Source organism: Arvicanthis niloticus, chromosome 7 (genome assembly GCF_011762505.2).
Source record: "Arvicanthis niloticus isolate mArvNil1 chromosome 7, mArvNil1.pat.X, whole genome shotgun sequence".
In the NCBI taxonomy this organism is placed as follows: Eukaryota; Metazoa; Chordata; class Mammalia; order Rodentia; family Muridae; genus Arvicanthis; species Arvicanthis niloticus.
Genome location: NC_047664.1, coordinates 58,221,228 through 58,245,285, shown reverse-complemented (window position 1 = coordinate 58,245,285; position 24,058 = coordinate 58,221,228). Strand labels below are relative to the sequence as shown.

The following is a 24,058-nucleotide window of genomic DNA, read 5'->3' as shown; positions in this document are numbered from 1 at the left end:
CTTCACCTCTGAGAAGGATCCTTCCATAACTCCCCCTCCCAGGGGCATCATGCCTCTGCAGGATTAGCACATTGCCAACTCAGGCCAGAAGAGGCAGCCTTCTGCTACACATGTTCTTGACCTGGGACCAGCTGTTGTATGTTCTTTGGTTGGTGACTCAGTCTCTGGGAGGTCCAAGGCGTCAAGGTTTGTCTTCCAATGGGGTTGCCATCCCTTTCAGCTCCTTCAATCCTTCACCTAACTCTTCCATTGAGGTTCTCGACTTCCATCCAATGCTTCTCTATGGGTATCTGCCTTTGTCCAGCCAGCTGCTGGGTAGAGACTCTCAGATGTCTGCTATGCTAGGCTCTTGTCTGTAAGCACAAAACAACACTATTAATAGTGTTCAGGGGTTGGTGCGTGTTTGTGGGATGGGCCTCTAAATGGGCTGGTCACTGGTCAGCCATTCCTTCATTCTCCGCTCCATCTTCATCCCTTTATTCTTTTAGACAGGACTAATTTTGAGTCCAAAGATTTGTAGGTGGATTGGTGTTCCCATCCCTCTACTAGGGCAGCTATTGGAGGTGGTCTCTTCACCTTTCCTAGTCCCACTGTGGCATACAGGTATTTTAACTTCTTTAGATTACTGGTTTGTATAATATATTCACTGTGCTTATAAAAACACTTCTATTTTCTTTTTCTCTTGTTTATTTTGTTAGAATCCTTCGTGTACAATTACAAGCCAATGCTTTTACACACATTCAAAGAAATTTAGCCCAGATTTAAACTATTTCAAGGCTGCTCACTGAAAATTGAAAACTTCAAGTTAGGTCTTTTGAACAATTTATAGAATCATTTAGTAGGCAACAATGGAGTTACTGAACTATACTAGATATTGTGTCAGGGACTGGAGAGATTTGCCCATTCATGGTCTCTGACCATAATTAAGAGATGTCAATTTGCTTCCCCTGATACAGTTTGAATGTTAAACATACTCTAGAGGCATCTGTGCTAATGCTTGCTTTCCATGTGGTACTACCATCTGGGGAGATTTTGGAAGCCAATACATGTAGAATAGTTAAAATTCTAGGTCACTGGTTACTTACCAATTCTGGTTCTCTTGACTATGAGCATAGCCTCCATGGTAGGTTGCTGGAAACATATTGTTGGGCACAAGTCCACAGTGTATAGTACCCATGCCCTGACTTATTTGTCATCTATATCCTTTTTAATGTGTTTTCAAACTCTAGTTATTGCCATGTCTTAGAGTTTGATTCAAATATCCACATATTCAGGATTATGTCCCACATAACTTGTGATCCTTTGATTTGCTGTGTGATTTTATTATTTATTTTTTCTCAATGTTGAGACAAAATTCTTCACAGAAACACATTCAAGAGGACACATTCATCTGGTATTTTTCATTTCTATTTTTATCTCATTTACTTAATGGGACAATACTAACATTGTCTGATCAGATGAAGAAACAGAAACACAGTTTCTTAGAACAATTTTAGCACAAAGAAAGTGTTAAATACATATCATTTGTTTCTATCTTCTTTATGAAGTCAGAATATATGGTTGCATCTAGAACCTTGAGAGAAAAGGAAGAATACTTTTTTTTTTGAAAAATGTAGAGAATGTTGTCATCAGAGGAAATCGTGGTGGTAAAAAGGCTTAAAGAGGACGGGGAAAGAAAATTGCTGAGAGCAGAGGTAGAAGGGAAGTATTACTTCCCGATTGCAATGTCAAACACTCTGGCCTAGGGCAACTTAAGAAAGACAGAGTTCATTTGTGCTTACTGTTCCAAAGGAGGAATGCACAATAGACAAGGATACACAGCACAGTCAGCCACTGCTGGAAACTGAGAAAGCATACCCCTCTCGGGGTCAGCACAGGTCCGGAAGAGAAAAATAATAACTGATGTTTTGTTAAACAAGCTTTGACTTATTGTCAAGCTGCTTCCTAAATATTACTGTTTATACGCATAGATTAATGTGGCTCCCAACATGTGGGCAGCAATAAATGAAGGGACGTATACCTATGCAAATGACTGTTGGGTGTTCAGCATCTGAACATTCTATATCATCACTCTACGACTCAGAGCCCATCCCCATGGAGAAAACAAAACTAACATACAAACTGGCAGATGGGAAGGAGTGTTGCAACATTTTTCCTCTAACTCATAACAGTAATGGTTACCTGCATGAGACCTGCATAAGACAGGGATCAGTAGCCTTCTGTTATGAATGGAGGGGGGTGGGGGTCATGATACCACAGCTTCATCTGAGGAGATTCTGGCTATAGTGCTCACAACACTAAGCAGATTTTATACATCTGTGTATGGGTATTGCCATAAAAATAAGAAAAAAAACCAAAATATGCAAGTAAAGGAAAAAAGTATTTCATTTCTTTACAATAGGTTCTTTTATATTATGATGTTATGGTGCGGTTTCTTTTAGTTGTCAGAGTGGTTTTATTATTATTTTTTAAACTTTTCTAGAAGTCTTCAAAATAAATAGCAGTAATGAACTCAAAGCTGCTATTGAGTGGTTTTCTTATTAATACAGAAGATAAATATATAATTTATAGTCTTTCACTAGCAACAGATGAGGTAATCATTTCCTATCATTGATAATGTCTCTCATCACATACTATAGATCAGCACACCCTAAAAATAAAATATTTAACTGGAAGCCAAGTGCAGAAATTGCCCAGGAACCAGAAGTAGTGTTCACAGAGCCAAAGGCAATAATAAAATCCCTAAATTTTGATAAAAATTCAAAGGACAACTCTGCTGGATTGAATGCAGTTTTCTTTCTACAAATTAATTTCATAGTTTTTTTTTCACCAGTAATCACCAAGGATCCGCATCCTACTGCCAATAAATAAGACTTCATTTGTGTCTTGAAATAATTATTTGTTTTCAGCAGAAGGACAGGAGCCAGTTTTTGTAGCCTGCAGCTATCTCTCTTTTCTACTAGAAAACTCTCAATTTGTTAAATTTGGCAATAACTTCTGTACCAGGTGATTTTCTTTCTAATCCAATCATTCGGACCACATTATCATCACTCCAAGATCTTTAAGTTTTCAGGGTAAGGCCTGTCTGGATTCATTTCAGAAGCTCAATTTCTGTTTTCTTGTTGCTCATTGTGGCATATGAAAATGTGAAAACATAATAGTTAGTGGAATTTTTTTGTAATAATAATCACTCAACCCTCTGAAGAATCACATATCACAGGAAAGACATATAAATAATTTTAAATGAGTTAATATCATGTGTCTCTTGAATTATTATAGTTAGGAACTGGTTTTCAGATATTGTTGATACCCTCCAGAACAAACTTCAGTAAGAACCTGGCTAGTAAGTACTCATTGGTTTGCTGTAGGCAAGTTCTGTTTAGATTTTAAGTTGAAATTATAACTTCCCATTTCTTAAAAGCATGCAAGAGAGGATAGTAAGAAAAAAAGGGGGACATGAACAAAAAATATTTTCTAGTGTTATAGCAGAAAATAGAAAAATCTCTAAGTTCAGTTGTTTAAATTTATAATTAAATGTATGTATAGCATTTATTTCTAAATACAAACACAGAACCTTCCTCTTTGCTCTAATGCATATATATGATCTTGAGGAACCCTCTGGATATTAAACAATAATTGGAAGGCTCTTTTCTGAAGAAGATCATTTTCTTTATTCTTGACATCTAGCGGCACAAAAGAATGCTCATTCTATTTTGTCCCTCAGGGTCTGGGGATATGAGGAATTTGGAACAGACCTGAACTTCTGATGTACTTTATCCAGATCTCCTCTAGACTTATTAAGTGCCCTGTCCACAATGTGTGAGTTTCATTGTAACAGAAGTAAAAATTTGATACAGCCTGAGGACAGATTTACAGGACTAATCCAAGGGGAGCAGTGTGGGAAAGATCGTCTCAGAAAGGTAAATACAAAAAAATTGACAGTGGGAAACTTGAAATATTTAGTAGATCTTCGTGCTTGGTTAAATTGTGTTGTTTCATTAAAACCGATGTGCATATTCTGAGTAATTGTTATGAACATACCTTCTAGCATATACATAAATTTTAAATTAGGTTAGAACTGGGCGTGATGGTTCACACCTGCATCCTAACACCTGGACAGCTGAAGATCTTGAGTTCTAGTTCAAATTGGGTAACAAAAAAATGTCTCAGAAAAAAATCCAAAATCTGGAGAGCTAGGATTAGAGAATTTTTATTTTTATACTATCAAGATCCTTAATTTTTTTGGCAAGAAAACTTGTGACATTATCCCCATTAAAAAAAAAATGAGAGTCTAGAACGTCACAGTTGTTATTTATTTTCTCATATTGTCAATAATGAAATGCACCTATGAAATGATCCAGAAAAAGAAAAGGACTGAGTTCGATGAGAAGGTTTGGATATTGCTATTTTGGGCAGAATTTTAAAGTCTGGATATTATATTCAATGGTGGCAACTTTTCCAACAGGGGCTCCCTTGCTCACGTATTGAGGCACAGCATCTTATTCAATGATATTTCTGTGTTTCATACTCTTATTTTCATTGTCCAGTAAATATTCTCTCCAATTCCACCAAGAAACTATAGACTTCCTTGATGTAATGATTATGTTACCTCCTTTCATTCATTTTCAGTCTTGCTGGTTGTAATTAAATCTTAACTACTCCATGTGATTGTGAAAAAATAGATCTCCCAGTAAGAATTATTTACCAATATAGTATCTTATGGAATAAAAAATTCTGAGCATTAACTAAAAGCAGGCGTTACTATGCAACAGTGATATAAAAGTCGTGGTAGTTAGATAAAGGAAATTATGACAATGGCAAATGAAGCTTCAGTATGATACCTGTGAGAGTGGATTAAGGCAAGTATATGGAAGCTCATAATTCTTCTTGTATAATGTTTTATCACAAATGACATTAACAGCAACCATAAACAAGAGCATACGGTGAGAAATATTACTAAAAATAATAAGATTTTGCCACCAAACATTAATTTCCAAGATATAGAGATTCTAGATCTAGAATCCACGACATTAATTAGAATGATAAATACTGAATGAAAAAGAACTTCCTTCATTCATAAAACATCAATGAAAGGCTGCTTTGTGCTAGGTATTGGGAGTGTGTACCAGAGATAAATAATACCAGCAAGGATATTATTCTATATTTATAGTTGAAAAGGAAAACTAGAAGAATAATTATGAATCATTGTAAGACTAATGTTATAGTTATGGTAAAAACAGTTACAGGAACAAATGTTATGTTAAAATAAATCATGTAATGAGCTGTGTTATGGATTTATACAGATGTAAGTGTGTTGTGAATTTAAGGTAAAGTCTACAGTCATTGTTTCCTTGGTAAAGTCATTGTTTCCTTGGTCCATATTATCAAATGCATTTGGTGTTTAAAATTTAGTTTATTAAGCACATTAATTGAAAAATAAGAGCCGGGCGGTGGTTGCACATGCCTTTAATCCCAGCACTTGGGAGGCAGAGGCAGGTGGATTTCTGAGTTCGAGGCCAGCCTGGTCTACAGAGTGAGTTCCAGGACAGCCAGGACTACACAGAGAAACCCTGTCTCGAAAAACAAAACAAACAAACAAAAAAAAACAAAAAACAAAAAAAACAAAAAAAAAATCATGTTTTACCAGAGAATATTAATATTTTCTTCAAATATCTATTATTAATATTTTCTTCAAATATCTATAGCTTAAGCTTTTTTATTGTATATTTTATTTACATTTCAGATGTTATCCTCTTTCCTTATTCCTCCCCACTCAGAAACCCCATATCCCATCTCCCCTCCTCTGCTTCTATGTGGATGTGCCCCCACCCATCTACCCACTTCCACCTCCCAGGCCTTGAATTCCCCCACACTGGGGCATCTAGCCTTCATTGGACCAAGGACTTCCTCTCCCACCTATGCCCAGCAAGGCTATCCTCTCCTACATATCCATGGGTCCCTCCCTATGTGTTCCCAGACTGGTGGTTTAGACCATGGGAGCTCTGGTTGGTTGGTATTATTGCTCTCCCCATGGGGCCACAAACCCTTTCAGCTCCTTCAGTCTTCACTCTAACTACTCCATTGGAAACCCCATGATCACTTCAATGGTTAGCTGTGAGCATCTGCCTCTGTATATGTCAGGCTCTGGCAGACCTCTAAGGAGACAGCTATATCAGGCTCCTCTGAGCATGCACTTCCTAGCATCCACATCAGCATCTTCCTTTAGTGACTACACATGGGATGGATACACAGGTGGTACAGTCTCTACACAGGCCCTCCTTTAGTTTCTGTCCCACACTTTGTCTCCATATTGGCTCCATGAGAATTTTGTTACTCCTTCTTAGAAGGACCAAAGCACCCACAATTTGGTCTTCCTTGTTCACGAGCTTCATGTGGTCTGTGAGTTATATCTTGGGTATTACGAGCTTTTGAACTAATATCCACTTATCTGTGAGTGCATACCCTGTGTGTTCTTTTGTGATTGGGTTACCTCATTCAGGATGATATTTTCTAGTTCCATCCATTTGCCTAAGAATTTTATGAATTCATTGTTTTTAATAGCTGAGTAATACTCCATTGTGTAAATCTACCACTTTTTCTGCATCCATTCCTCTGTTAAAGAACATCTGGGTTATTCCCAGCTTCTGGCTATTATAAATAAGGCTCCTATGAACATAGTGGGGCATATATACATGTTACATGTTGGAGCATCTTCTGGGTATATACCCTTTAGTGATATAACTGGGTCCTCAGGTAATGCTATGTCCAATTTTCTGAGGAATTGACAAACTGATTTCCAGAGTGGTTGTACCAGCTTAAAATCTCAAAAACAATGGAGAAGTATTCCTCTTTCTCCACATTCTCACCACCATATGCTATTGTAAGGCTCGGGAAGCCCCCAAAGGGGACCCCACTCGAGTCACAGGATGGTGCACACCCAAAGGACACACGGAAGACCAACTTGCTGCAAGAACACGAGGTAGTTTAATGGCGGAACGTTCTGGGCCGACACGTGTCTCAATGTAGGAGACAGGGGCATCGACCTCGTGGCTCCAGGGTTTAGGGTTAATATAAGCTCAGGGTGGGGAAAAGGAGAAACTTTCGCGCGGGTGCACATGATTGGTTGTTTTCCAATTTTTGAACATCTGGCCAAACCGGTCCATGGGGGCGGGGAGCAGTTCCTGCAGGCGGATGTTTATCTCTTATCTTCATTCCTGGGATGGCCCATTTGTCCTGTAACTCTGTAGCCCATTGTCCTGTAACTCTGCATTCTTTGTTTATGGATTAACTGGCCTCCGGTTGGCAAACCAGAGGGGCAACTTTAGCTACTCAGGCTAGGGAGAAAGAATCTATAAGGTCCTTTTATATCTGTTTTTCATGGGACCCATAAAATTTTCTTTTACTATCACCTGAGTTCTTGATCTTAGCCTGACTGGAGTGAGGTGGAATCCCAGGGTTGTTTTGATTTGCATTTCCCTGATGACTGAGGATGTTGAACATTTCTTTAGGTGCGTCTAGGCCATTCAAGTTTCCTCACTTGAGAATTCTCTGTTTAGCTCTGTACTCCATTTTTTAATAGGGCTATTTGGTTTTCTGGAGTCTAATTTCTTGAGTTCTTTGTATATATTGGATATTAGCCCTCTATCAGATGTAGGATTGGTAAAGATCTTTTCCCAATCTGTTGGCTGCTAGTTTGTCCTATTGACAGGGTACTTTGCCTTACAGAAGCTTTACAATTTTATGAGGTCTCATTTGTCAATTCTTACTCTTAGAGCATAAGCCATTGGTGGTTTGTTCAGGAACTTTTCTCCTGTGCTCAAATATTTGAGGGTGTTCCCTACCTTCTCTTCTATTAGTTTCAGTGTACCTGATTTTATGTGTAAGTCCTTTCTCCACTTGGACTTGAGCTTTGTACAAAGAGATAAGAATGGATTGATTTGCATTCTTCTACATGCTGACCTCCAGTTGAACCAGCACCATTTGTTGAAAATGCTGTCCTTTTTCCATTGGATAGTTTTAGCTCTTTTGTGAAAGATCAAGAATTCTAGAAACTCAGAAAAAAGTCTTTTCTAATCTGACACATTATAAGAGATAAAAGAATGGTCCCCTGATTAGCTCTGGTCCTGGTTTTTTTCTGACCCTCTTTTCCAGTATAAATACTTAATATAAACTAGCACCAATAGAGAAGAAAATATTATTTTTAGAAGGGTATCACAGGGCCCTGCTCTTATCCATAGTCATATCTTTTTCAAATAGACTGGTAACAAAGAGACAACCTAGTTCATAGTGCTAATCAAAAACAAAGTTCACTCACTGTATTTCTATGAGTGGAATAACATGTAAACAGATCATAGCTTATCTATGTGATCTCATCTCAAAACAGTGATATCACTAAGATTCTACATGTTCATTCACAATATCATATGTTTTCAAGGTGCTATATCATTTTTGTTTTGTGAGGGAAAACAGAAAACTTTAATGACTATAGCTCTGGAAGTAGGAAGGAAACGTGAAGTTGCCAGAAGGATTAGGCTATATCTGAAAGTTCCAGATAACTCCTTCTATTTACTGAGATGTTTGGTAGATACATGGGTTTATGGACTTATCATTGATTCACTTTTAAGGACATGTCATTTGCTTAAGGAAAGGGTACCATAATTCCATAAAGAATCTGTCATGATACTTGTTTCCTATAAAGATCCATTTTATGAAAGACATCACAACAATAATCTCTCAACTACTTTTGGGAGATTACAATTCAATACATGGCACTTACATATTTAGTTGCATTGATCTTCCTGGATCTACAATGTATTATGTACTTAATATTAATAGTGTCTATCAGAAGTCAAAGATAAAAAGTCTCAGCCATAAATTTATCATACTTATTTTGTCTTTTGTGGATTGAATTTTTCTTCAATATACCTCCAGACTAGAAGACAAGTTTATGAATGCAGACACTCTACATATCATTTATAACACTGAAAATTCATTAATCTCTAACAATGTTTACATTTAATTAATATGCCTTGACATGGAAATTTAGTAAATATTGGCAGAACTGGGAAGGAATCAGTAGATGAGATTTCACCTGTCAATTCCTAAATAATTGTTGTTTTCTGCTATTTTCTGGCATATAAGCAACAGCTTTTTAGAGCATTCTGCTTAAAGTTAATGCTGTGGAAATGGCTCAAAAATTATTCACTATTAGAAATACTCAGAAAGCATGGAATTTATACTGAGAAAAAGAAAATTGTTAAAAGGCTACTTGCTCAAAAATAGAAACCTAACTTTATTAAAATATGGCCTTATTTGTACCTTGTTTTTTCCATAGCAAAAGAATAAAATGCCTACAAAGATATCACTTTCATTTGTTCTAATTCAGTGAAATGATACCCTTTACATATTAGGCATATTGTATAATATTGTCAATTATTTAGGATACTTGATAATATTCAACCAATATTTCCCAATGTATTTGAATATATTCCAATTAATAGAAGAGTATTTTACATAAAGTTTTTCCAAAGAAAGGAATCTAAATGACTACATAAATAAGTAATAATTTTATAGTAGTTATTGGTAATTAAAATGGTGAGTACACACACCAATAGTCTCAGATGTTTACTTAAAAACAAAATCAATTAAATAAAATTAAGTCTTATATGTAAAAAAATTCACAGACTCTACCTAAGCACATTTTAGTCTAAAATTTAGTAGAATATAAATTTTACTTAGTCAGATTTATTTTAAATATTATAATTATTTTGGAGACTACATTAACCATTTAGACTTAACTATTTATAATTTATGTTATTTAAATGCCATTTTAATTATTTAGGCTTCTGTCACTGTAGTACATGCTAATTCATAACATTTCATATTATAAACCAATTTTGTCCAAATCTTTAGCTTCGACATCAAACAAGAATGAAAATGTGCTTGTTATTTAGGCAAGCAATTGCCTCTATACTTACTGCAACTATTAATTTTTCAGGTGGCCATTTTTTTTACCCAAAATGAAATGTTTTAACATCACAATATTTTTATTATTTCTACAATTTATATTTATATATGTATATAATCTCTGGACTGGAATGTCAGCTCAGTGAATAAACAGTTTGCTCCTTTACCAGAGGACCTGAATTTGGTCTTTGGCACTCACAATACGTTCTCTCGTGCCTATAACTCATGCTCCAGTTTATTAAACACCTTATTCTGACCTACATGAGAAAACACCTAGATACATGCAGCACACACACACACACACACACACACACACACACACACACACACACACAATGTCATTCCTATTTTGGGAATCAGTCCACTAATATTTTTCCCAAAATTAAAGAATACATTCAACTTTGGCTGGATTATTTCTCCTTCTCCATCTCCATCTCCATCTCCTTTTCCTTCTTCTCCTCCTACTCTTCCTCCTCCTCCTTTTTCATTTTCTTCTTCTTCTTCTTCCCTATTCTGTTAAAAGCCTATCAACTCATTGACTATCTCAGTCTATAACAAAAGCTTTACAATAATTTATGTCTCATTTAAATATCATTTAACAAATAATCCATATCTGGTAACTCTTTCTCATCATGTTCTTACTAATAAAAATAGCCTAAAGGAGAATATCTTATGTGTTTCTTTTATGGTACCACTGGAAAATAAAATATATTGAAAAGCCTTTTGTCTATAGGAATAAATCTAGTTAATAGACTTCTATCTTGTGAATGAAAAAATGTCTATTGTGGAATAAGTATAGACTATAACAAGAGCTAATAATGTATTAAACTTAAAGCAAAGTTTCTCAGTTTTATAAATTACATACACCCTAATATGAACGATTTCAAAACAGCATTGATTTAACGAAGATAGAAGGTAGAAATATGGATTACATTTCAATCTGTTTGGACAAATCTTGTCTTAATCTCTGAAACAACAGTCTTTACTTAAAGCCTCCTAATGTAGAGGGATGAGAGAGTTCTGCTGTCATATTAAATCAGCAAATGGAACTACTTAAAATAGGACAACGTGTTACCTCAGTGTTGACTCAAATTAGAAATCCATGTGAAATGTGCCTGTGTTCATTGTTTCTTAGGTGGTCACAAAGCTAAAAGAAAAACAAATATCTTAGTCTCTCTTCCCTGTCTTAGAAAGCATCTAGTTCCAGATTCAGTAGATTTATGGCAGAATTGGTAAAATGGGGCTTTACCAATCTTTTTCTGTGTTTCTCTGGTACAACAAAAGATTCTTTTAATTTTCAAACTTTAAAGTCTTGGCCATGTCTTTGTGCTCTTGGGTTCCTTCAACATGAACTTGATCTCATCAGATGCCTCTTAAACTCAATTTTCTGCCTCATCTCTTTAGCATATCTCTCCGACCATCCCTATCTTGCTTTTAATGATCCATGGTATAACATTGTACTCATTTGTACAATCCAGGACTTAATCTCCATTTTAAGATCTTAGTATTAGTAGCCATAAATCAGTCTGCAAATTCTTTCCATAGAAATATCTAGAGTTGTGTTATATTCGATAACAGGGAACAGAAATCTCAAAGAACATCTTTAGAAGTATGAGCAGAAAATGAAACAAGGGTTGCAGCTATGAAGTCATTGAGCTGGTATAAAAGAAATGTCATGTTTCCCAGAGATATCACAGTGGCAGTAGACATGCAGATAAATGCACATATAATATAGAGTAGCAGAATGGAGAAAAAAGATAATCAGTGAACTATAGGACATCACAACTGAATACATATGCTGCTTTGAAATATACAGGCTTGGAATGACACCTGTCAGTGACAACTAATCATCGTAAATATTTTCTTCTAGCTAATAAATCAATGCTGCCACTCACCTATCCTGAATTCTTTGTGAAGTAGTTTTATAGTTATACCCTTATTTGTGGCATCATTTTTTTGGTTTTATTTTCAACTGGTCAGATGCACAACAACAAAATTAAACGGAAATTCTTAGAAACAAGTATAGTGGTTGTAAACAAATTTATTATAGGGTGTTTTCAAACAGCATTATTTTATTATTCATTATGAGCATTTATTTTTTATAGTGCCTCATTTAAATAAAATTCTATCATAGGTATGCATTCAAAAACATTCCTCAATTTAAGCAATGGTTTTGCTCAAATAAATGCACTGTGAGTTAACAATATTTACATATTAAATACACTTAGCCAACTGAACATAATAGGGCACCATAGAGTGCTGGGAGTTTTCATTGCAGACAATTGCTTTACAGGGAGTAGCTATTTCTTGATGGTGGTGATATTGTCCCTTGTCTCTTGTTAAAAATTTAGAGAAATTTACACTGTGTATCTCACTGGCCTATGAAAACAATGCAGGGTCAACAAATATAAAGCTTTGTGTAGAATTCTAGGTAAACTTATAAAAACCATTCACAGTTTTGGAATATATTTGATTTTTTAATTTTTGTTCAGCACTCAAAAAAAGAGTGAAATAAAATATCTTCTTTTAGAATACAAAATGCTTTCTTGAAATATATAATGTTCATGATTTGCAACACTGAAAAATTTTAAAAAAATCTTCTTTGTTCCTGTCTAAATATCTAATGTTTAGAATCACTGAGACTGTTCTTTCAATACTATTAAATTAATACTAAATTGGTATTTTTTAGTTGAATGTGCCAACAGAGAAGGTACAGCATATGTGTGTGCATGTGTAGTATTAATAGTGTGTGTATATGTGAGTGTATGTGTGTGAGAGTGAATTCATATAAAATTAAAGTGAATGTAAAATTAATGAGAAACAATTTTTTAAAAATGTTTATAATTTTATATAAACCATGAGTTGATGTAGTCAATAAAATAAAAATAAGTTATATAAAATATTTAAATTCATTTATTCTTTTGTAAATATATAATATAGAGATGAATATTAATTTTTTCCTGAACTTTTTCTATATTTAGCCTTTTATGCTAAATGCATTTAATAATACAAAGTTTAATAATACAAAGTGATTAAATATGATTAAATCTTTAAAATGTAAATCACATAAGCTTTATATTATACAAAAGAAATTTACCCAATCGAGTTAAAAATTATAAAATATCTACTGTATTAGTTTACTCTTGAAAAAACACATTTGCAACTTATGAAGAAAAAACATTGTTAAATGGCTACACAATAATTCAGAAGGAAATATATATATCACACACCTGTGAAAGGGCACTCATGTTATCTAGGTATTAGTTAATTAATATGCACCATCCCATATACTTTATTAGTGTTTTTATGGTGAATTCAAATACACTTTATAAATGGACACTTTAATATTAGCTGATAATAGACTAAATCTTATATCTCTTAAATATAAATCAATAAAGACTATATTATCCTTACTGATGTTCCTTATATCAATGTGTTAATTCTATATGTCGACCTCTGATAGAAATTTGCTCAGTGAAGTTATTCTTGGATAAGCAACATCATACATCAGGGAGACATTAAATCAGAAATATTTTTCTTTCCTCTCTTTATCTTTAGTCAATTGTATTATGCATAAATACTTTATAATGATGAGAATATAATCCAGAAATTTTATACCACAGGATGAAGAACATTTCAACAAACCAACATAACTTTCTGTATGTTATTAAATTGTAGTCTAGTATTATATGGTTTAAAAAAACCTTCATTTCCTTTAGTGGTTCAGAGAATGACCAGACATACATAACTTATTCTCAGGTTTTCTTTAAAAGTATATTTATTCCTAGTATAGTCACATGTGATAATTTTAGCATTGTCTATCCTTAATCACTGCCTTTCCATTAAAAATTACAGATATTTTCATATAAACCAAGAAATACATGTAACTGTAAACACATTTTAATTACATGCATGTATTAAGGTCAGTTCTAGGTTGAGGGTCTAGCAATACAACAGATGCAAATGGTCGAGGACAAGAAGACAATAATCAAAAATACTCAAAGAACAAGCAAGGCATTAAGCCCAATTACGTGAACACTCCCGTTTTCACTGTTTCTAAGGGCTTATCATTCTTGAACAATCTCCTTCATGCCTGCAGTCCTCAGTTTACATTTAAAACTAGGCAATAATGGGCAGGGCAGGCTCAGGTGTTGGAGGAGACAGGGGAGATATACAGAGGGTCAGGAAATTGAACAGAGGTGTGTAGCAATGGGGTATGGGGAACTGGGGGTCGCCAACAAAAAGTCCTAGACTCCAGGAAAGCAAGAGGCTCCCAGAACCCAATAGGGATGACATTATCTGAAATACCCAACGAAGGGAAGAGAAAACCTGTAGAGACCATATCCAGAGGTGAGGCAAGGCCCCCGGTTGAGGAATGGGGCTACCTACCCTTCTCACAAATTTAACCCAGAATTACTCCTGTCCAAAGGAAATACAGGGACAACGAGTGGAGGACTGACTGAAGGAAAGTCCATCCAGAGACTGCCCTACCTGGGAATCCAACCCATACGCAGCCATCAAAACCAGTTACTATTGCTTACAGATACAGATGTGAATGCTTACAGCCAACGGTTGGACTGAGCACAGGGACCCCAATGGATGAGTTCAGAAAACTGAGGGAGCTGAAGGGGTTCGCAACCCCACAGGATGAACACCAATATCAACCAATCAGACTCCCCAGAACTCCCAGAGACTAAACTTCAAACCAAAGAATACACATGGAGAGACTCATGCGTTCAGCTCCGTATGTAGCAGAGGATGACCTTATCTGGCATCAATGAGAGGGGAGGCCCTTGGTCCTGTGAAGTCTTGATGCCCCAGTGTAGGAGAATGCTAGAGCTGTGAGGCGGGAGTGTGTGGGTGCATGAGTGAGGGAGCACCCTCAAAGAAGCAGGGGGGATTGGGGTGGAATAGAGGGTTTTCTGAGAGGAAACTGGGAAATGGGATAACATTTGAAATGTAATTAAATAAAATAATCAATAAAAATTTAAAAAAGAATATTTTAGTATTTTGTATAGGCTTCCTTCCATTTTGATTTCTAAACTCAGGTTTTAAATGAAGCAAAATTTCATAAATAATGCTTTGATCTAAAAAAATTAAATGAAATATTAAAAAAAAAACCCTAGGCTGTAGATACAGGTTGTCTTCTGATATGTGTCAACACCTACAATTCATGCAAAGTCGTGTTTATTATATTATCTTTTGAATACTGAGAGAATGCTAGAAGAGAATATGCCATAAGGCTTCATGAATAATAAATGTCCATATTATACCATCATTTTTGATGGTCTGCTTATGAGCAAACATTGAAATAATGTTCATATTATATACCATCATTTTGATGGGCTGTTTGTGTGTAAGCATTGAAATTATGTAAGTTAGTAGCCATATTTAAAATCAATATGTTTCTGAACTAAAAATAGCAAATTAAAATATAATATATTTTAGTATTAGACAAAATATAAAACATTGAAAATATAGAGATAAAGCATAGTTTTAAATAAATTAAATAATTTTCCAATTTTTGTGAAAAATAGATTTTTTTCTTACATAGTATACCCTGATTATGGTTTCCCCTCTCTCTACTTCTTCCAATTTCTCCTCTCCTTTCCTTTTGTCCCATCAGGCTCTACTCCATTTCAGTCTCTCATTAGAAAACATAGACTTCTAAGGGAGAGTAACAAAATGTAACAAAATAAAATGTAATAAGATAAAACAGAAACTATCACAGTGCATTTGTACAAGACAAACAAACAAAATGAAAAGATCCCAAGAGAAGACACAAGAATCACAGAGCCACACATTTCCACTCAGGAATTCCATAAAAACCCTAAGCTGGAAGCCATACTCTACAGGAAGAGGACCTGCTCATTAAAGGCCCTGAGTATCCTCCTTCTGTCATTATGAGTTCTTATGAGCTTTCATCATGTTGATTTAGAGGGCCTTGTTTTCTTGGTGTCCTCAGTCATCTCTGGTTCTTAACTGTCTCATTTTCTATAGGGTTTCCTGAGCCCTAAAATAAGGGATTCTACAAAGACATCCTACTTAGGCCTGAGTGTTCCAAGGCATTTTCCTCTGAATAAATCCTGACTGTGAGTCTCTGCATTTGTTTCCATGTGCTGCAGGAGGAAGCTTTTCTGATTATGGCTGTGTAAGACACTGACTATGACAATAGCATAATGCCATAAGGTATCTGTTTATTGCTATGTTTAAAAAATGTTAGAACATAGTATTTGGTATTCTTCTAAATAAATTAATGTTTTCATAAGTCAGAAAATACAAAATATACTCAGAAAAATGGAGGAAAATGTCAACTGTATGTGACATTTGTACATGAATTAATAAATAATTCAAATATGAAACCAGAAAAAAAATCAGGGGAATAGACACACACATGCACAAGTGCACACACACACACACACACACACACACACACACACATATTTTATGTATTTGATTTAATAAAATAGTTTACTATAACTTAAGAGTATAGTCTCTCAGTCTATTAAAATCACCTGGGGAATTTAAACAACTACTTATGTCTGGATCTCAGCACCAGAGATTCCACTTTAATTGCTATGGGGAACAGTCTGAGTCCTGGGATTTTTCAAACCTCCCAAACTAATTATAATATTCCACCAGAGTTGAAAATTATTACTTAAGGGAATTGACATCATTATTTACTATCATACACCAAAATTGGAACCTTTAAGCACACCCAAGTGGGGAAGGACATATCCCAAGTTAACAATTCTCTTTCTTATCCTACATCTCAAACCCCAATATAAACAAAACACATTCACACAGGAGAGAGACAGATAAAGAAACAAAAAACAAAAGGCAGAAAAGATAGTTTGTTATTTTCATACAATTGCCAAATCCAAAGAACTTATCTGGCACATTGAAAGTTATGTTTGTATATGTCCCAAGGTTATTTTTACATTTTCCACTTTTAATTTCTTTACAAAGTCCATGGAGATGCAACTATTTCATTGTCTATTTCCTTGCTCCCTGATGATTAACATGTTATCATTTAAGTAAAATATACACATTTCCTACTATGTCCTACAATGTTATCCTTTTCTAAATATATAGTAGTTCATGTTATATACATATATACATATGTATGGTATGTAGACATGGATGATAGATAGATGATATATTTCCACAACATTTTTTGTTAAAGGAAGACATGCAAAAAAAAAAAAAAAAAAAAAAAAAAAAAAAAAAAAAAAAAAAAAAAACACTCCAGAATGATTCTCAATGAGGAAAAATTAGTTTCCATGTAAATTATTTAAGAAAGTTATCCAAAAGTGAGAATTTGTACCATAATATTCTTCATTGATGATCAATTAGAAGAAAAAAGTGTTGGTTCCTACTGAATGATGAAAGACATTTCAATAATATAAAAATTGTTTAAAAGTTGAAAATCAATAAATTAACTGAAAAAGGAGAGATCTTCTAACCTGAAGTTTTAAGGCATGGTAATTTAGAAATAGAACTAAACTAACTTCAGTGCTTTTTTTTTTTATTAAATATTTGTTTAATTATCTAGTGTAATTTAAGAACTAGACTAACAACGAGAATTAGAGAAATACAATATGTATGAAAATACCTAAATACTTTTGTCAGAAAATATGAACACCTACAACTGAAACTTTAAATGTATATATTTTAAAAATATGAAAACCTAAATAAAACCATTATTAAATAATGAACATAAGTTATTACTATAGTTCTTGTTATTAAGAACAATAACTTACAATAATAGTAGGCATATGTTTTGGGGTTTGTTTGTTTCTAGTTCCATCTATTAATTTATGAATTTCATGATTCTATATAATTTTGTGGTTTTCATTTTGTTTTTTTTTCTGAGTTCCTTCTATTTACCTGTAAAATTCATGGTTGCATATGTATTTCTTCTTTTTTCCTAGTCTCATTTATTTACCTGTGAATTTCACGATTTCATTTTCAAATGCCTGAATAATATTTCATTACGTAAATGCTCCGCATTTTCTTTATTTTTCTGTGAAGGGAAATTTAAGTTGTTCCAAACTTCTGGCTGTTTTGAATAGAGAAGCACTGAAAGTGTATTGGTGGTACTTTGACTATAAACCCAAGCATGGTAAAGTTGAATCTCGAGATAGGTGACTCTCATCTTGCCGATACACTCACTGACTTCCATCATGACTGGACAGTGTGAATTCCAACCAGCAGAGGGTGATTACTCAGAGCATCATCAGAATGAACTGTCATTTATTTATATTGGCCATTCTCACTGGAATAAGATGAATTCTCAAAGTAGATGTGATTTACATTTCCCTGATAAATAAGGATGCTTTGTTTATTTAACTATTTCCCAGACATTTGTGTTTTCTCTTTGGAGAATTCCTTATTAAATCTGTAGCCTATTTTTAATTGGTTTACTTGGTTTTTTTTTTTTTTTTTTTTTGATACACAGATGTTAAATATTTAGCATATATTTTTGATATTAGTCCTCTATTGGATATGTGGTGGGTAAAACCTTTTTCCCAGTGCGTAGGCTGTCTCTGTTCAATGTTAGTGTCCATTGCTGTACAGAAGCGTCTCACTTTCATAAGGGCCCATTTTTACCTTATAATCTTAGTGCCTGTGGAAATGCTATTCTGTTCAGAAATATTTTCCTTTGCCAATGAGTTCAAGGCTATTCTCTACTTTCTCTTATTTCATATTAATGTATCTTATGATTTGATGCTGAGGGTTTTGACCTATTTTGACTTGAGTTTTTGGGCTGCATGATAAATACAAATCTATTTGAATTCTTCTACATGCAGTCACCCACTTTGTCCAGGACCATTTGTTGAAGACATTGTCTTTTTCCATTGTGTTTTTATGACTTTTTCATCAAAAATCAGGTTTCAATTGGTATGTGGATTTATGTCTGGGTCTCTAATAACATTCTATTGATCAACAAGCCTGTTTATGTGCCAATAACATGGTGATTTTATTGCTACAGTTGTAAAATGCAGCTTGATATCAGGCATGGTGATACCTCCCGCAGTTTTTTCTTTCTTCAACATTATTTGAGCTATTCTCTTTGTTTTAGTTTTTCAAATTTAACTGATAATTGTCAAGATCTTTGAAGAATTGCATTCAAGTTTTGAAGGAAATTACATTGAATCTGTAGATTGCCTTTAGTGGGTTAACAATTTTTTCTGTATTAATCCTACTAATTCATGTGTAGGGGATCTTTATATCATCTCGTATCTTCTTCAATATCTTCAAGTATTTTCATATGAATCTTTTACATTTGTTTAGTATTATACCTAGATATTTGATATAATTTGAGTCTATTTCAATAGGTGTTATTTCTTTGATTTCTTTCTCAATTCATTTGTCGTTTACATATAGGATAGTTACTGATTTTGTGAGATAATTTTGAATGCAAATATTTTGTTAAAAGTGTTTATCAGCTTTAGGCATTTCCTAGAGTAATTTTTAGGATCACATATTATACTATACTATTAGTATACTGTACTTTTAGGCATTTTCTAGAGTAATTTTTAGGATCACATATGTATACTATGTATATTATCTGCAAATAAAGACCTTTGAACTTCTTCCTTTCCAACCGTTTTTATTGATCTTAAATAGTCTTACTTGTATAGTTATAAATTCACATACTATATTAAATATGTAGAGAATAAGAAGACAACCTTCTCTCATTTCTGATTTTAGTGGTGTTGCTTTGCATTTCTCTCCATTTAAATTAATGTTGGCTATGATCATGCTGTAAACTGAATTTATTTTGTCGAGCTATGTCCCTTGTTTCCCTAATCTCTCCATTTCTTTTACTATAAAGAGGTGTTGAATTTTTGTGAAAAGCCTTTTCTGCGTGTAATGCGATGATCATTTTCTTTTTTTCAGTTTGTTTATATGGTAGATCACATTTGATCTGTTTACTTATGTTGAATAATTCCTGAATCCCTGGAATGAAGCACATTTGATCATAGTGGATGATCTTTTTGATCTTATCTTAGATTTGGTTTGAAAGTATTTTTTTAAACTATTTTGTTTATTAACATTCCAGTCATTACCCCTGCCTTACCCCGCCCCCCGGCAGTTCCTCATCACATTCGTCTTCCCCTCCAGATCTCTCCCTTCTCTGGGGCCTTAAGTCTCTTGAGGATTAAACACATCTTCTACTGAGACCAGACCAGGTAGACCTCTGGTACACATGTGCCAGGGGCCTTAGACCAGCCCATTTATGCTCCTGGTTGATGGCTCAGTCTCTGGGTGCTCCCTAGGGTCTGGGTCAGTTGAGACTGTTGGTCTTCCTATGGGGTCACTCTCCCTTTCAGCTTCTTCAATCTTTCCTGTAATTCAACTGTAGGGGTCTCTGACTTCAGTTGAATGTTTAAGTATATGCTTTTGTCTTGGTCAGAAGCTGGTAGGGCCTCTCAAAGGACAGCCAAGCCAGGGTCCCATCTGAAAGCATGTCACAGGATAGTAGTGTCAGGCCTTGTTGTCCCCCCATGAGGTGGATCCCAAGTTGGGCTGGTTATTAAATCTCCTGTTCTTCAGTGTCTTCTCCATTTGTGTCCCTGTAGTTCTTTTAGACAGGAACAATTCTGGGTCAGGAATTTTGACTATGGGTTAGTAACTGTGTCCCTCCATTTGACACCCTATCTATCTACTGGAACTAGACACTTAGAGTTCCCTTTCCCCAATGTTCAGCATTTTGGCTAAGGTCACCCCCAATGAGTTCTGAGAGTGTCTCATCTCCTGGGTCTCTGGTGCATTCTAGAGGGTCCTGTCCACTTTCCAGTACCTTTGGCTGCTTATTTCCATTTATTCTCTTGGACCTCTGAGCTTCTATCCTGTCTCCGCACCCTCATATAGGATCCTGTATCCCCTCTCCCCTCCCCCACCTCTCTTCCACCCAACCAGGTCTTTCTAACCTCTGTCTCCTGTGAATATTTTCTTTCCTCTTCTATATAGGATTGAAGTCTTTTCACTTGGGCATTTCTGCTTGTTTTATTTCTTACGTTCTATGGGTTGTATCTTAGGTATTCTGTATTTTTTTTTTTTGCTAATATCCACTTATCAATGAGTATAAATCATCATGTCCTTTAGAGTCTGAATTACCTTACTAAGGATGATATTTTCTAGTTCCATCCATTTGCCTGTAAAATTTATGATGTCCTGTTTTTAATAGCTGAATAGCATTCCATTGTGTAATTATACTATTTGTATTCATTCTTCTGTTGAGGGACATCTGGATTATTTCTAGTTTCTGGCTATTACAAATAACATGGCTATAAACATGGTGGAACATGAATCCTTGTGGTATGGTGGGGCATCTTTTGGGTATATGACCAAGAATGGTATGGCTGTATCTTCAGGTATAACTATTTCCAATTTTCTAAAGAACTGCCAAAGTGATTTCCAGAGTGGTTGTACCAGTTTTCAATCCCACTAGCAATGGAGGAGTGTCCCTCTTTCTCCATATCCTCACCAGTATGTGATGTGACTTGAGTTTTTGATCTTAGCCATTCTGACTGGTGTGAGGTGGAATCTCAGTGTTGGTTTGATTTTCATTTCTCTGATGACTAAGGACTTTGAACATTTCTTTTTTTCCCTTTAGATTATTTTATTAAATCACAAATGTACAATAGCTTCTTAACGCTATGTACATGCTTACATTCTTAAAGGAAAAAAATGTTAAGTCTTATTATAGCATCATCCTGGCTAATAGCTTTTCAAAACTTTTGAGAAAAAAATCTTTAAAAAGGTTTCACGTGTCACCTGAAACTTCCAAATTTAGCATTATCAAAGAAGGAATGCCTCTACACTCTTACAAAGAGCACTAGAAAGAAATAACAATTAAAATGCTAAGAAGCTGTCTCAAAGTCATTTTTTTTTACTGTCCTTCCTCCACAGTAAGGTAATATTATTAAATTATCCAATCCATTCACAAAATGGCTCTCTGCATCTGCTCTGGTCTCTTCTGCCGTCTCATTGCATATTTATGCGTGAGTGAGATAAGAGTTTCTTTAACATTGTTATTTCGATAACCTGAAGCTGTTCTGTTACCTCTGGGCTCTCATCCTCTCCTATTTATAGAGTGAAGTCCATGGTAAGTAAAAAAAAACCTTAATATTGAGGCCTTCATAACCTCTACTTCCTCCTTTTCCTCCAGAACCATAGATCCCTCCACCATATGATCTTGCCATGTTTCTGCTACCACCAAAGTTTCCACTATTCATTGGTCCACAGTTAGAGAGTTTCTGGTTATAATTTCCAAAACCATTATAATTTCTGCTTCCATAATTTCCTCCTCCATAGCTGTCATAACCACCTCTGCAGCCCCCATCCTGGTTGCCCTAGCCAGGTCTTCCACTGCCATATCCTTCTCTCCCTCCTCCATAACCAGAGCTACCCCCAAAATTGCCACCTCCTGGTCATGCTCCTTACCAATTATAGCCATCTCCAAATCCACGTCCACTTATGTATCCATTAGATTCCCCCCTAAAGTTGCTTCCTGTTCCTGGTCCAAAATTGCCACTACCACCACGAGAATCCCCCAAACCAAAGTTTCCACCTTATCCACTCCTGGAACTCTGGACTTCCTGCATTTCTTGTCTAGACAATGCCTTTCTAACTTCTGCATTGTGACCATTTATGGTGTGATATTTTTAGAAGACAATTTTATCTACAAGATCATAATCATCAAATCTAACAAAGCCAAAGACTTTTCTTCCCAGACTGTCTATCATTAATTATTTTAATAGTATCAATTTATCTATATTCTTCAAGGTAATCTCTAATGTAGTGTATTAGCAGCTTCAGGTCCTGTGTGGAGGTGCTCCTCACAGTGCAGTCTCTTGGGCAGCAGCTGCTCTCACCACAGCGTCATAATGAGTACTCTGTGTGTGCATCTGCAAAGGACTTTGTCTTCTCACTGTGCTGTGGGAAATCAGGTTGAAGTGACTGAATCCACTATGGAGAAAAAAAAGGAACATTTCCATACGCTCTTTATTGACGGGAAAAGCTTTGAAGCCACAGAAGAAAGTTTGAAACATGACTAAGAACAATGGGGAAAGCTCAGACTGTGGTCATGAGGGATCCTGCAAGCAAAAGATTAAAAGGATTTGGCTTTGTAACTTTCTCATCCATGGCTGAGGTTGATGGTGCCATGTCTACCAGGTCTCTCATTGATAGCAGGGTGGTTGAGCTAAATCGTACTACAGCAAGAAACGAGTCTGGAAAACCAGGACCCCAGAAGGCTACTGTGAAGAAGTTGTTTTGAATATTTCTTTAAGTGCTTCCTCGGTCATTCCAGATTCTTCTGCCGTGAATTCTGTTTAGTTCTGTACCCCATTTTTAAAATTGGGTTATCTGGTTTTTTTTTTTTTTTTTTTTTTTGGAGGTTATTTACTTGAGTTCTTCATATATTCTGGATATTAGGCCTCTCTTGGATGTGGGGTTAGTGATGCTTTTTTCCAAATCTGTAAGTTACTGATTTGGCCAACTGACTCTTTCATTTGCCTTGCAGAACATTTTCAGTTTCATGAGGTCTCATTTATCAATTATTGATCTTAGAGCCTTAGCCATTGATGTTCTGTTCAGGAAAATCCCCCTGTGCCAATGAGTTCCAGGCTCTTTCCCATTTTCTCTTCAATTAAATTCACTGTATCTGATTTTATGTTGAAGTGTTTGATCCACTTGGACTTGAGGTTTGTTCAAGTTGATAAATATGGATGTATTTTCATTCTCCTACATACCAACAGCCAGTTAGACCAGCATCATTTATTGAAGATGCTTTTTTTCCCCACTTTATTTGGCTTCTTTGTAAAAGACTAAGTGTCCATAGATGTATGAATTTACTTCTGGGTCTTCAATTCTTTCCATTGATCGACCTGTCTGTCTCTGTACCAATATCATGTAGTGAATTTTTTTTTGGTTTTGGTTTTGGTTTTGTTTATCACTATTGCTTTGTAGTACAGCTTGAAGTCAGGGATAGTGATTCCCCTAGTAGTTCTTTTATTCTTGATAATAGTTTTTGCTATCCTGTTTTTTATTTGGTTGGTTGGTTTTGGTTTTTTGTTTT

The 24,058-nt window shown here is 35.1% G+C and overlaps 1 pseudogene; it reads right to left on the bottom strand.

The window, feature by feature from the left end:
* Positions 1-22,061: 22,061 nt before the first annotated feature.
* LOC117712402 (heterogeneous nuclear ribonucleoproteins A2/B1 pseudogene) lies at positions 22,062-22,976 on the bottom strand (annotated as a pseudogene).
* Positions 22,977-24,058: the final 1,082 nt, after the last annotated feature.